At 44.7% G+C, this 13627-nt stretch overlaps 1 protein-coding gene across 1 annotated transcript in view; it reads left to right on the top strand.

The window, feature by feature from the left end:
* The window catches only part of PARD3B (par-3 family cell polarity regulator beta), a 658517-nt gene that overhangs the window by 516103 nt on the left and 128787 nt on the right, over positions 1 to 13627 (top strand). The gene's annotated exons all lie outside the window — the stretch shown is intronic.

Here is a 13627-nt window from a genome sequence, read left to right as displayed (position 1 = left end):
CACTACGAGAGTAGTTCGATTTTACTTAAAGCGAATTTGTGGAACCGATATTACAAAGTCGAACGTGTGTATCCACACTAAGGACAGTAATTCGACTTTGTGAGTCCACACTAATGGGGCAAGCGTTGACATTGGAAGCGGAGCACTGTGGGTAGCTATCCCATAGTTCCCGCAGTCCCCGCTGCCCATTGGAATTCTGGGTCGAGCCCCCAATGCCTGCTGGGGCAAAAAAATGTGTTGAGGGTGGTTTTGGGTAACAGTCGTCATTCAACCCTCATTCCCGCCCTCCCTCCGTGAAAGCGCCGGTGGGCAATCAGTTCACGCACTTTTCTGGTGATTGACAGCGCGGACGCCACAGCACCGCGAGCATGGAGCCCGCTGCAATCATCACTGCAGTTATGGCCATTGTCAACATCTCGCGCCTTATCATGCACCTTTTTCAGAGGCAGATGCTGAGAAATCGGGCGAGGAGGCTACGGCAGCGCGGTGAGGACATTAAGTCTGAGAGGGGCACAGACCTCTCACAAAGCACAGGACCCCACGCCGTGGACATCATGGTGGCAATGGGTCATGTTGATGTTCTGGAACGGCGATTCTGGGCCCAGGAAACAAGCACGGCCTGGTGGGACCGCATAGTGCTGCAGGTCTGGGATGAATCACAGTGACTGCGAAACTTTCGGATGCGTAAGGGAACTTTCCTGGAACTTTGTGAGTTGCTGTCCCCTGCCCTGAAGTGCAAGGACACCTGGATGCGAGCAGCCCTGACTGTCCAGAAGCAAGTGGCCATAGCCAGACAGCTACTGGTCAGTCGCCAATCAATTTGGAGTGGGCAGATCTACCGTGGGGGTTGCTGTGATGCAAGTAGCCAACGCAATCGTTGAGCTACTGCTCTCAAAGGTAGTGACCCTGGGAAACGTGCAGGTGATCATAGATGGCTTCGCTGCGATGGGATTCCCAAACTGCGGTGGGGCTATAGATGGAACTCACATCCCTATCCTGGGACTGGACCACCAGGCCAGCCAGTACATTAACTGAAAGGGCTACTTTTCAATGGTGCTGCAAGCACTGGTGGACCATAGGGGACGTTTTACCAACATCAACGTCGGATGGCCGGGCAAGGTTCATGATGCTCGCGTTTTCAGGAACTCTGGTCTGTTTAGACGGCTGCAGGAAGGTATTTACTTCCCGGACCACAAAATAACTGTTGGGGATGTGGAGATGCCTATAGTCATCCTCGGGGACCCAGCATACCCGCTAATGCCCTGGCTCATGAAGCCCTATATAGGTGCCCTGGACAGTGAAAAAGAACTCTTCAACTACCGGCTGAACAAGTGCAGAATGGTGGTGGAGTGTGCTTTTGGACGTCTGAAGGGGAGATGGAGAAGCTTACTGACTCGCTCTGATCTCAGCGAAACCAATATCCCCATTGTTATTGCAGCTTGCTGTGTGCTCCACAATCTCTGTGAGAGCAAGGGGGAGACGTTTATGACGGGGTGGGAGGTTGAGGCAAATCGCCTGGCTGCTGATTACGCCCAACCAGACACCCGGGCGATTAGAAGAGCCCAGCAGGACGCACTGTGCATCCGGGAAGCTTTGAAAGCTAGGTTCCAGAGTGAGCAGGATAACCTGGGACTATTACGTTTGTTTACAGAGAAGCTGAACCTGCCCCCGTTTCTTTACCCAATTAATGTTGACTATCCTCTCCAGTTACCAATCACCTCCCCCCCCCATCCAACACACCTTTAAAAATAAAATAAATGAAACTTTGTTCATTAACACTGTTTTCTTTATTAAGGATTTCGCAGTAAAGTGTTGAAACTGGGATGCAGACTGTGGTGGGGAGCGGGTGTAGTGATGGAAAGGACACTTCTGAACTCGAGGAATGACAGGCTCCTGCTCCTAGAGCAGTCTACAGTGGTGGACTGGCCTGCCACCCCTCCTTTTCGGGACTCTGTGTGTGGGGCTATGTGACTTTGTGGCGGGGGAGGGCGGTTACAGATCCCCTGCTGCGTGGCTCTGTCATCCAGGCTAAAGACTGCTGCATAAGATCTGTAATCGCCCTCCCCTGCCACAAACTCACATAGCCCCCCCACACAGAACATGAAAACCACCTCCCAGACTGACCAGGGTGCCTAGTGACTGCAGTGTGTGTGTGACCTGCTGCTGAACCTGCCCCCATGTCTGTACCCTAGTAAAGGTGACTGTGCTCTCCAATTACCAACCTCCTTCCCCCCCTTCAAATACACTGTCCTCTAAAAGAACATGAGGGAAACAGTAATTAACAGAAACGTATTTTTTATTAAGAACTACACAGTTAGGGGATGAAACTGGGACGGGGGCTTGGGTGAGGTGCATTTGGAGGGAAGGAAAGGATGTATCAAATCTTTGGGAATGAGAGCCTTCTACAATTTGAGCAGTCTGCAGGCGTGGAGTGACTGTTTTCACGGCCCCTGCCGCCCCTCCTTCTTGGGACTTTGGGTGAGGGGGGGATGGGACTTTGTGGCGGGGGAGGGCAGTTAGAGATAGAATGCAGGGGGGCTCTGTCCTCCTGCCTCCGGTCCTGCAGAACATCTACAAGGCTCCGGAGTGTGTCCGTTTGCTCCCTCATTAGTCCAAGCAGCATTTGAGTCGCCTGCTGGTCTTCCTGCCGCCACCTGTCCTCTCTTTTGCTGTGTGATCGCTGGTATTGCGACATGTTCTCCCCCCACTGGGTCTGCGGTGCCGCCTCGGCTCGGGAACGGACCATAAGTGCTGAGAACATCTCGTCCCATGTCCTCTTCTTTCGCCACCTGATCTGTGCCAGCCTCTGGGAGGGGGATGCCGGGGTAGCTCGGGAGACGCTTTCAGCTGTGGGATGGGAAAAAGGGAGTGAATTCCTCAAAAAGATACATTTTTGCAAACAATGAATATAGTCTTTCTCTGTGAACAAGACCATGCACAGTACCTATCACATGTGCACTCAGTACAAGGTTGAATTTTCTGTCTTCGCCTTGAGTGCCTGGGGTCTTGCTGTACAGATCACACAAGCGGGGCCGGACACCGGAATTCTGCTAGCAGGCGGCCATGGTAAGCCGTAGACTTTTGGCTGCTTAAAGCTTAATTTACAGCAGTGCCCTCCTTTCACGTTCCAAGCAATGCTCCTAGCGTTGGCCAGTTCCTGCTGCTGGCGATCCGGCTGGCATGAACTCTGCCCCTGTCCTACCCCCGTCGCGGCTGTCCCCGGGAAAGATCCCTGCATGCTACCGGCAAACTGCTTAGCAGGAATGGTTCGCCTCCCCGCCCTCACCACGTGGCTGGGCTCGGGAAAGATCCCTGCACGCTGCCGGCGAACCACTCAGCAAGAACGGTTCGCCTCCTCGCCCCCACCGCGTGGCTGTAAACCGCCGGTTACACTTATTTAAAGGAACAGGCAATCAGTCCCCATACTAAAATTCCCCTAATTCAAAGCAGGTCACCATGAGTGATATCACTCTGATGAGAATTACGGAGGCAGAGAGAGACCGCATGCTGCGTGAATGCCAGCAAACACCAGGGCCGTATGCCACCATGCTTTGCCAGGCAATGATACCGGAGTACCTACTGCTAGCCTGGCGCAGAAAAGTTTCCTACCATGGAGGAGTCAATAAGGCCACTCTCCCCAGGAACCTGATGCAAAGGCTTTCACATTACCTCCAGGAGAGCTTCGTGGAGATGTCCCTGGAGGATTTCTACTCTATCCCTGGACATGTTAACAGACTTTTCCAGTAGCTGCACTGGCAAGGACTAAAAAGTTAAGCGCCTATGGCAAACTAATCATTAAAAACCCATTGCTAACATACCATGCCTATTCTATTCAAAATAAATGTTTAAAACACTTACCTACTGATGTTTCCCCTGATTCACGGTCCAGCTTACCGCCTTGAGAGGGTTGGTAGGGGATCTCCGTGAGGGTGATGAAGAGATCCTGGCTATCAGGGAAATCAGCACTGAAAGCGCTGTCGACTGCCTCGTCCTCCTCATCCCCTTCCTCATCTTCCCCGTCCGCGAACAGCTCCGAGGAAGTGGCCGTCGATAATACCCCATCATCAGAGTCCACGGACAGTGGTGGGGTAGTGGTGGCGGACGCACCTAGAATGGAATGCAGTGCCTCGTAGAAATGGCATGTCTGGGGCTGGGATCCGGAGCGTCCGTTTGACTCTTTGGTCTTCTGGTATGCTTGTCTCAGCTCCTTGATTTTCACGCGGCACTGCGTTGCATCCCGGCTGTATCCTCTCTCCGTCATGGCTTTTGAGATCTTCTCGTAGATCTTTGCATTCCGTCTTTTCAATCGCAGCTCCGAAAGGACGGACTCATCGCCCCACACAGCGATCAGATCCAAGACTTCCCGATCAGTCCATGCTGGGGCCCTCTTTCTATTCTGAGATTGCACGGCCATCACTGCTGGAGAGCTCTGCATCGTTGCCAGTGCTGCTGAGCTCGCCACGATGTCCAAACAGGAAATGAGAATCAAACTAGCCAGACAGGAAAAGGAATTCAAATTTTCCCGGGGCTTTTCCTGTGTGGCTGGTCAGAGCATTTGAGCTCGGACTGCTGTCCAGAGTGTCAACAGAATGGTGCACTGTGGGATAGCTCCCGGAGTTATTAGCGTCGAATTCCGTCCACACTAACCCTAATTCGACATGGCCATGTCGAATTTAGCGCTACTCCCCTCGTCGAGGAGGAGTACAGAAATCGATTTAAAGAGACTTCTATGTCGAAATAAATAGCTTCGTTGTGTGGACGGGTGCAGGGTTAATTCGAATTAACGCTGCTAAATTCGACATAACCTTCTAGTGTAGACCAGGCCTAAGTAATTGTTCAGTGAGATCTAGACTTAAGACCTCCAACCTCATTCCTGTTTGTGACTTAATCCAGATTTACCCTAGGTGCCCAAAAAGGGGTTGGGGGGACAGGGCCGGCTCTGGCTTTTTTGCCGCCCCAGGCGACCAGGGGGAGGGCGCCCGGAGCCCTGGGAGGAGGGCGGCGGTCCGCTCTCCCCCCGGCGGCCGGGGGGAGGGCGGCCGGAGTCCTGGGAGGAAGGCGGCGAGCCCCGGTGGGGGCTCCGCTCTCCCCCCGGCGGCCGGGGGGCCGGAGCCCTGGGAGGAGGGTGGTGAGCCCCAGTGGGGGCTCCGCTCTCCCCCCGGCCGCCAGAGCGCAGGGGGCAGGATGGCGAGCCCCAGCCAGCCCCCTCCAGGTGCCGCCCCAAGCACAAGCTTGGTGGGCTGGTGCCTGGAGCCGGCCCTGGGGGGGGAAATAAACACAACAGCGTATTAACTCACTTTGTCACTCAGCCACTGACCCAATATTAGGCATCAGCAAGGTAGCAGCCGCTAGAGTGCCAAAATATTAGGGAGGGCTTTCTGTGAAATCTGCCTAGCTTTGTAGTGGCCTGGCACTGAAATCTTTCAGGAAGCTCTTGCTATGGGCTTTGTGATGGGAATAAGTAGGGGGCTTTAGTGATGCCTGATATGCAACCTAGTTGTCAGCGGTATCTATTCTGACTCTGCCTACCCCCACCACATTCTCACGGTCTTGTTAAAATGTACTAGGTATCACAGCTGGTACGTTTTTCTGACCACAGATTTCAGATTCATTATATGATGCATTTTAGGAGTTGACACTTAAATTTAACACCAAAACAATAAGGAACATTTTCAAAGTAACATAAGTGACCAAGGAGCCTAAATCCCTTTTCAAAAATGACTTTTAGGCATTTAAGAGCCAAAGATTTATTGAAAATCAGTGGAAAGTCCGTCATTTTTGACTATGGGATGTAGCTGCCTTTGAAAATTTCTGGGCTACCACAGGGATTACATTTGCAAACTCCATATAAACTAATATCTAGAACAGTATTTGCTTTCACTTTAGATGTAATTACTTGCCTGTGGTATTGAACAAAGGGGGAAAAATCAGCCACTGGTATGGGAAAGGAAGAAAATATAAGAATATATGGGAGTATGGTAGTTACACAGTCTAGTGGACAAGCAAATAGAACTTGGTGGATTGGACAGACTATAAATCAATTTCTGATTCCTCTGGTCAAGTTGTAAATCATAGCTATGCCACAGTACTGTAGGGTTGATATGCTTGATGTGGGCGTATACACTGCTTGGAATGGGTGCCCCTTGCAAGAAAGAAAGAAAGAAAATGTTAATTAGGAGATCTGAGCACTAGCTTGTGTGAACATGGAAATAGAAGCAAGGGCACCATTCGATGTCACAGATTTCCTACAGTTAGTTAATATCACAGGAAAACACCACTTAGTAAAGGCACAATTCCCGCTCCCCCCTCCCATTCCGTACAATGTGAATACTTTATCACTTGCTCCAAAAATAAATATCTTAAACTGTTGTTATCCTTAATAACCACCCTTTATCCCTAGTATTTACATAGCTCGAGAAGCTAATGAGAGTTATTCCATGCAACTGATTCAATAGATTGGCACAGTGCTTTTGCAGATGGCCTCTTCTAACACAGAAGACCTGAGTAGGAGAGTGGAGTGCTTTCAGATGTCTCTTCCTTTCTGGCTCTGGTGGAACTACTGTATTGCAGAGGTGTTGCTCGGCTTTTGGTGATGGGGGATAGAGCTGCCCTACTAGATAAGCATTTCCTACCAGCCAATTCACACAACGTGGTGCAGTGCTCACTGCTATTGAAGTTGAGGACAAATTCAGCATTTAAAAGGAGGGATTTGAGGCATATAGAAGTAAGGATAATGACAATTCTAGAGAGAAAATTGTAGGGACCTGTCTAGACCAGCTTTAGTCTGCAACATCTATGGAAAAGAGCTGACTCGCAGAAAACTAGATGGGGTGTATTTGTTTATCTGATATTGGAGCTTGTATTCTGTCCAAAACACCAAAATCAGGAGACATTTAATCCTAGATGACCATTTTTTATTGCTTTTCACATGGACGCTACAGTATTAAGCTTCACTGTGTAATGTAGGTCTTGCATTTGACATTTAGCTTCTGAATTTGGTACTCTGCATTTAATATAGATATTTATTTGTCAAGTACTACAGCAAAGAAACTCTTCAGAAGATGTGATACTAGGAGTTTCTGGACTGACCCTTAAAGGTAGTAACAATTTTGGGAGCCAAGCATGTATATAAATGCTATTGGACTCTGTTTGCTTCATTCTATTGATGCCTCTGAATTTACGTAATCAGCTGTATGTAAAAATAAACACTTCAAGATTTGCATGTTCCAATGGAAAAGTTCTCTGCTGTAGCAACTTTTGAGTCAAGAGTCTTTTTCTTTCTAGAAGAACTTGAGTAGAAAAATATTGCACTATTGGTTTATTTTGTCAGGGAATTCAGAAGGCGGATAGTATGGGATGTAGAAAGTTACATGGAATATGGAGGGTTAATGCTCTGTGTTCTTAATTTTAAATTCCAGTAAATATGGTTTCAGCTTTGATCCTATCAGGACTAATTCCTTTGTCACTCTACTAATTAATTCAGCATGCTGGAGGAAAGATGCTAATTTGAGCATCAAAGAAGTAGAGGGTGGGGGTTTTTTTTTTGTTTTTTTGTTTTTAATCAGAGTTGTTAAAAAGATACATTTTACTCCCATTAGACTGAATCTGAAAGCTCGGTCATTTTAGTCTTGTTCCCAACAGTTGAATATAATAAAAAATATGTCCTTGTTTCTCTCAAAATGGCATAAAAAACCAGCAGCAACCAATATTAGTGTTAATAATGTAGGCTTCTTTAATGAGACTGCTTCATCCTTAATAAAGAGAGAAATCTTCTGAATATCAACTTTTGTCTGCCTAACCTTTCCTTTTCCTGTTGCCTGGAATCAGCTAAACCCCATTGTTTTATTGCTGGAATTGAACTCTCTCCAAAATGGGTTTGAAGATGGTTAGCATGAGCATACTTTGATTTACCAAAATGTAGCTGAATTTAGAGCTTAATTTAAAAAATTCACATCAGATTTATAGTTACAGAAAATCTAATAAATTGACCTGGGCCGCACATAACTAAATTCATTAGCCTGTGGCCAGATCAGTTTTCTCTTTCCTCAGATTGTCTCAGCAGCCCTATGAATGCAGAGTTCGATTGTGTTTACTGCTTAGAACTACTTCCATCTGCAAATAATTCTGTGCTCAGTGCAGCTTTTGAAGTGATCCATAGCAGGTTGAGTGGATTTGAGAATCCCAAGATGTCTATGTAACCCACACCCTGCTGGCAAAAGAAACCAAATCTGCTTACAGATCCTATTGCTCCCTCATAGTTTGTGGAAAGGGTTGTGCCAGGCATGAAAGAAAAGGAAGGCGGGTACCTGCCTTTGCCGAGCAGAGGCAATTCTTCTCTATAGTGCTTTATTTTAAACTCTGACTGACTTGTGCGTTATATTTGTGTTGAGTGCACTTGTTCTCCAATCGTGAGCTACTTCTACTGAGACCTGCTGTATAGTCTCTGTAGTACGGTAACGTCAGTAAAATCTTTTCTTCCAATAATATTATACGGCTTGCTTAGCTTCTGTCCAATAAGTAAACATTTAATAACAACCCTTTTAGGTAGTTAGAAAAACACTAAAAATATAAAACAAATATTTAATTAACATTGCTGTTAAAATAAATATAAGCATAAAATGAGTCTGGAGCAGTAATCACAAGCAGTTAATCTGACTCACTAAAGATCTTTACAGCAATGTCTAATACCCTGTAAAAGTGTATGTATGAAACTAATTAATCAAAGCACAGCATTGCTTCTAGAGAGTATTTCTTCTGCTGTAAAGCTGAGTGATAAAATAACTTAAAACACACGGCAGTAGCAGCAGTTAATAAGCTTTTTATAGTCCCTGTGTGGACCTGAAAATCATACCTTATTAGTATCTTTATCTTTCTTGCTCACCCATCTTACTTGCATTCAGATTTAATTTTGAGGGTTATTTTTATATTTCTAGTCTTTCATAGTGGAGCTGCTTTAATAATCTCAGCATGGGTTTTTTTGTTCATTTGCTGTGAAATGGGTGTTTCTGTTATATACACTTTACAAATCACTCTGGGGTTTTTTCCCAAACTTCCAAATTTCTGGAGATGCCATGGCATTGTTGGGATATGTGTGTGTTTGGTTTTTTCATGTCTTGGACCAGTTGAATTATTTTTCTTTCACCACAGATGTTTGTAATTCCATTCTTTATTAGCTGCAGTGACACCTACCGATAGGGGGAACCTAATTAACTAAAGAATTCCCAATTGCTGAATTTAGCTAGCAAGCTGCTTGGGACTGTACCCAGCAGATGTTTCTCCTGCTTAGAAGTATGGGGACTTTATAGACCTCCCTGCTTTTTAATCCTTGAAGCAAACATCAACACATTTGAGATCTGGAAACTCACTGTTCAACACAGAAATGAAATGTTGCCATGACCACAGTTTTAGGTCTTGCATTTAAGACATTTTCCCCAGGAACAACAGGGAAGGACCATAGAACAGGAGGTTTGCTTTTGTCCTTGAAATCTTGAAATTTAAAAAGGAATGAAGGCATTGACAGAATGAACAGTCCAGTAGCATTTTTTCACAATCTTTTAACATTCACTGTAGAAATATAAACATTCCCTCTTTATATACCAGAACCAATAATATAGTCATAAATATTCCAGTAAGAAATCACACATTTGGTATTCAAAGAGTTGATTCACTCAGTGTTTCTAATGGAAAATACCTTAATTATTCTCAGGACGTTGGTGATTTCTTTCAATGGGTAAAGCTAATGCTAGCAAAGGGAAATCCATCTGAGTAGTACAACACGTTTGCAAGAATAGTACATGGGCTTTCACATGAGGATGACTCACTCATTTTCATCTTTCTGAGGGCAGATCACGTAAAGAAAATCCCTCGCTACTTCTGCATGCAGGCGTAGCGTGCTCAGAGCATTTGGAATATTGCCCTTGTATAGTGAAAAGCATACTAATGATTCTATGTCTACAACTTCCTTCACAGGCATTACACCAGGTAATCACTACATTGCGTAGGACACATAAATGCATAACTTTGCTACATGTTTTTTTCCCCTCTATTATTATTTTAAGTGGTTTCATTCCACACAAAACAATCTAAGCAGATGTATACAATCTATTCATTTTTCAGGTCTTCTAATTATATTCCTCCCTTTGCTATATACGTTTTTGAATAAGTAACAATTCTGTCAGATAGTACCTTAAGAGAATTTTGCTACATACAGTGTAGTGGAAAGAGCTTTTAAAGATTGGTGTGCAATAAATTTATTCACTAATGGTTTCGGTCTTATATCAATCATTTTAATATAAAAAGCAGGTTTTACTGTAATCCAGTTATTTGTTGTCTGTAGATTTTGTAAGCCTCGAGGCCAAAAGCCATTCACTTTTCACAAAATTTTCATCTTAACTTGATTAATACCCATAACACAGTTGTTACAACAGCCTTGTTCCCATACATTAAACTCAGTGGGAGTTTAGAATCAGGCCCAATGTGAGGTTAGCAAGAAAAGAATTTTGTCCCCCAAACGTTAGAGAAATAACAAAATTATGCAAAATTACAATAAGTAGAAGTTAATTTCATCAGCATATGTCTGTGGTAATTTAGAACACATCAGAGAACACAGACCTTTGCAAATACCATAACTTTCAGGGAATGATGTATACATGCAGTCAGAGAAGATGCTGGATATTTTGTGGTTTTATGCAGTACATATGGTTTTTTAAATTGGTGTTGTATTTTTGCAATTTATATATACACCCTCTCTCTCTCTCTCTCTTAATGTCCATGCTGGATTTTTGCTGTTCTGCAAAACATCATCATCATAATTAACAGTAATAATAATAAGGAATAGATTTTTAAGAGTTTAGTAATGAACGGAAGAGGCCAAAATCAGAACATTTCCCCAGCCTTAGGCAACATATTGCATATTTAGTATGGAAGGTAAATATTGTAAGTCCACACAGCTCTAGGGTGAAGTCAAAAATAGCAGAAAAACTTGTTTTCATCAAGACCAACCCACCATTGCTAGTTTATAATTATATTTGACCTTACCAATTTGTGGCAACAGCCGCTATACTAGCAGACAGCAGTGTTTGTGCAAAGAGATGTCAAACTGGCAGTTATTACAAACAAAATTATCATTTTATTAAAAAAATATTTCCTTTTGTAAGCAACAAATAATACCCAGACTTGAAAGTCAGAGGGGTTCAATCTTTTTTTTTTTTTTTTTTTGGTATGCTACATATCTAACTTTACCTCCCTACAGCAACACAAAATGCCCAAGAATAATGTTTTCAACGTCTATAAATACTCAAAACAAATACTAGACTCCACAAAGCCCTAACTGATACTGTGGGGGAACTGTAGGCAGGAAGAATATAAACAAATTGCCAGAGTCAGATCAGGGCCAGGACTCAAGAGCTAATACATTCTCTCTTGAGGATACTGCCATGAGAGAATATGCAGGTGCTGGAAAACAGATTCTTTTCCCATCCATCCTGCAGGTGTTGGACTAAGGTATGTAGGTGGGTTTGGTTTGGTTTGGTTTTTCCCTCCATTCCTATATGAAATAACATCTGTAAGGTCCCATGTAGCTTTTCTTTTATGCCTGTGTTTTCTCACCAGTCTCTGTGTCCATCTCTCTTGCTCAGTATTCTCTCACACACACATGTTCTCAATCTCTCTGTCACATATAGGTATACACACCCACATGCCTGCCCTTACCCATCTCTTCCTAGCTGCAACGTTCCCCCCTCAGATTGTGGAAAACTTCCCTTCACATGTATGCGGCTCCAGAGTCTCTGGAGACCACAGGAACCCAGAAGCTGATAATGGAGCCAGAGTGTAGACTTTCCGCTCGGAAAGAGCACAGTTATGAAATGTAATGATTCTGATAGCACCGTAGTGAGATGGGACTATAGAAGGAGAACCAAGAGTGGCTTGTGGGTCAGGTGTGTGTTTGGAACAGGGATCCCTAAAAAAGTGGCATGTATTTTCTGGAGCAGCAGGCCGTTACTGCTTTAAATAGGACTTGGGGTCTGGCTGCTACTGCAGAGATGTGGGGAAGAGTAAGACGAGGTATGTACAGACACATCCACCATACCGCCAATATACCCAGTCTCCTTCCTCATTCCATTGCAAAGAGCCACCCTGGAGCTCTTCTGTACCTTTACAAGGGAGGGTCAAGTCCTCTTGCCTGGCACCTCTGCTGCTTCCCCCTCCTCCTCCACCCTCACCATGTCTCTTTCTCTCACTCACCCACAAACATGCAGTGGCGCTGGAACATTTTTAGTAGTGGGGGTGCTGACAGCCAGCCCCCTGACCTCTGTCCATGCCCTCCTCCCCCAAGCTGAGGCTGGGAGCAGGGCTGTGTCTCTGTGAGGGGGGACCTGTAGAGGGGTAAGGGGGCGGAAGCTGTGGCCAGAGCTGGGAGTGGGCATGGGGCCAGGAGCAGAGCCCTGGGCAGGGGACAGCTGCTGGGACCCCACATGTACCGCCACTCCCCACTGCCTATGACACCATGGTTACACTACTATTTTTATGTGAGCACGTCTGCTTGAGCTGGGCCTCACACCTCTAGCTCCGCAGTCTGTCTGAACAGTCACAGTAATTCCGCTTTGGTCAAAGGAAGTCTGCGTTGTACAGCGTAAGTCTATGCAGTGTAGTTCAGCTATCGTACTGAAGACAGTTTGGACTAAAATGAAAAATAAAAAAGGATAAAGGAAAGATCACCGAGGAAATGTTACTGACTTCCATAGAACTATTCAAAAAGTTGTGAGGCGTAGTAATGAAGTTAAAATACTGCATGCTCCATGAAGAAATATTTTTTGTAAATCGCTAGCCTTAATTTGCATGTAAAGGCACTTGGAAGGTTGCAATATGATAAAAATGACTGATCATTTGTAACATATGAAATTCAGGAATTCAAATTTGGGGGGATGGGAGGGTTAGCCCATAATGCCGTGTGTGTCCAACCTCAAGATCTAACTCAATGAGAAATGAAATATAGCTCTGCCACTTAATATCCTCTTGCAAGCTCTGTGAAGAAAGGAATATAGTTTTGCATATCTTCGTATAGTGCCTAATACAATGGAACCCCAGGAGTGACTGGGATCTCTGGAGCACTCTCATAATATCAATATTAAATAATAATATATTATTAGATAGAAAGTAAAGCATTTAAGAGGGGACTTTTGTGAAGTTGCTCGCTCTCTCTCATCTTGCAATAGGGCAAGATTTATTTTTGATCCTGATTGCACCTTCCTGTGATTTTAAACAAAAATCAACCCTGTACCTTTAAATTAAAGTCATATGCGAACGAGTGACAATTTTTACCAATAGGAGTAGAACATGTGGTCAACTCTGTATGTTGGCACATATGATTGCTCTGAAGATCACTTTCAGAGAGCCTATTCTCTGGTAAGAAGAAACTTCAGCTACTTTGAAATGTATGCTAATAATAGCTTAGCATAGCAGCTGCTTTTGTTTCAGGTCTTGAGTGCGTTAGAGAAATGACCACCCCGCAAGGTTCAAATACATTCATGATCAAATACTGTGTAAATGGTCTATAGTCAGAATTATTGGTAATTAATTTTATTATTGCGATAGGTCCCTTACTCTAGGCAATCGCTCACTACGTTAT

Source organism: Malaclemys terrapin, chromosome 11, assembly GCF_027887155.1.
Source record: "Malaclemys terrapin pileata isolate rMalTer1 chromosome 11, rMalTer1.hap1, whole genome shotgun sequence".
Classification (NCBI taxonomy): Eukaryota; Metazoa; Chordata; order Testudines; family Emydidae; genus Malaclemys; species Malaclemys terrapin.
Note: the sequence above shows the minus strand (reverse complement) of the source record. Positions and strands in the feature narration are given on the sequence as shown.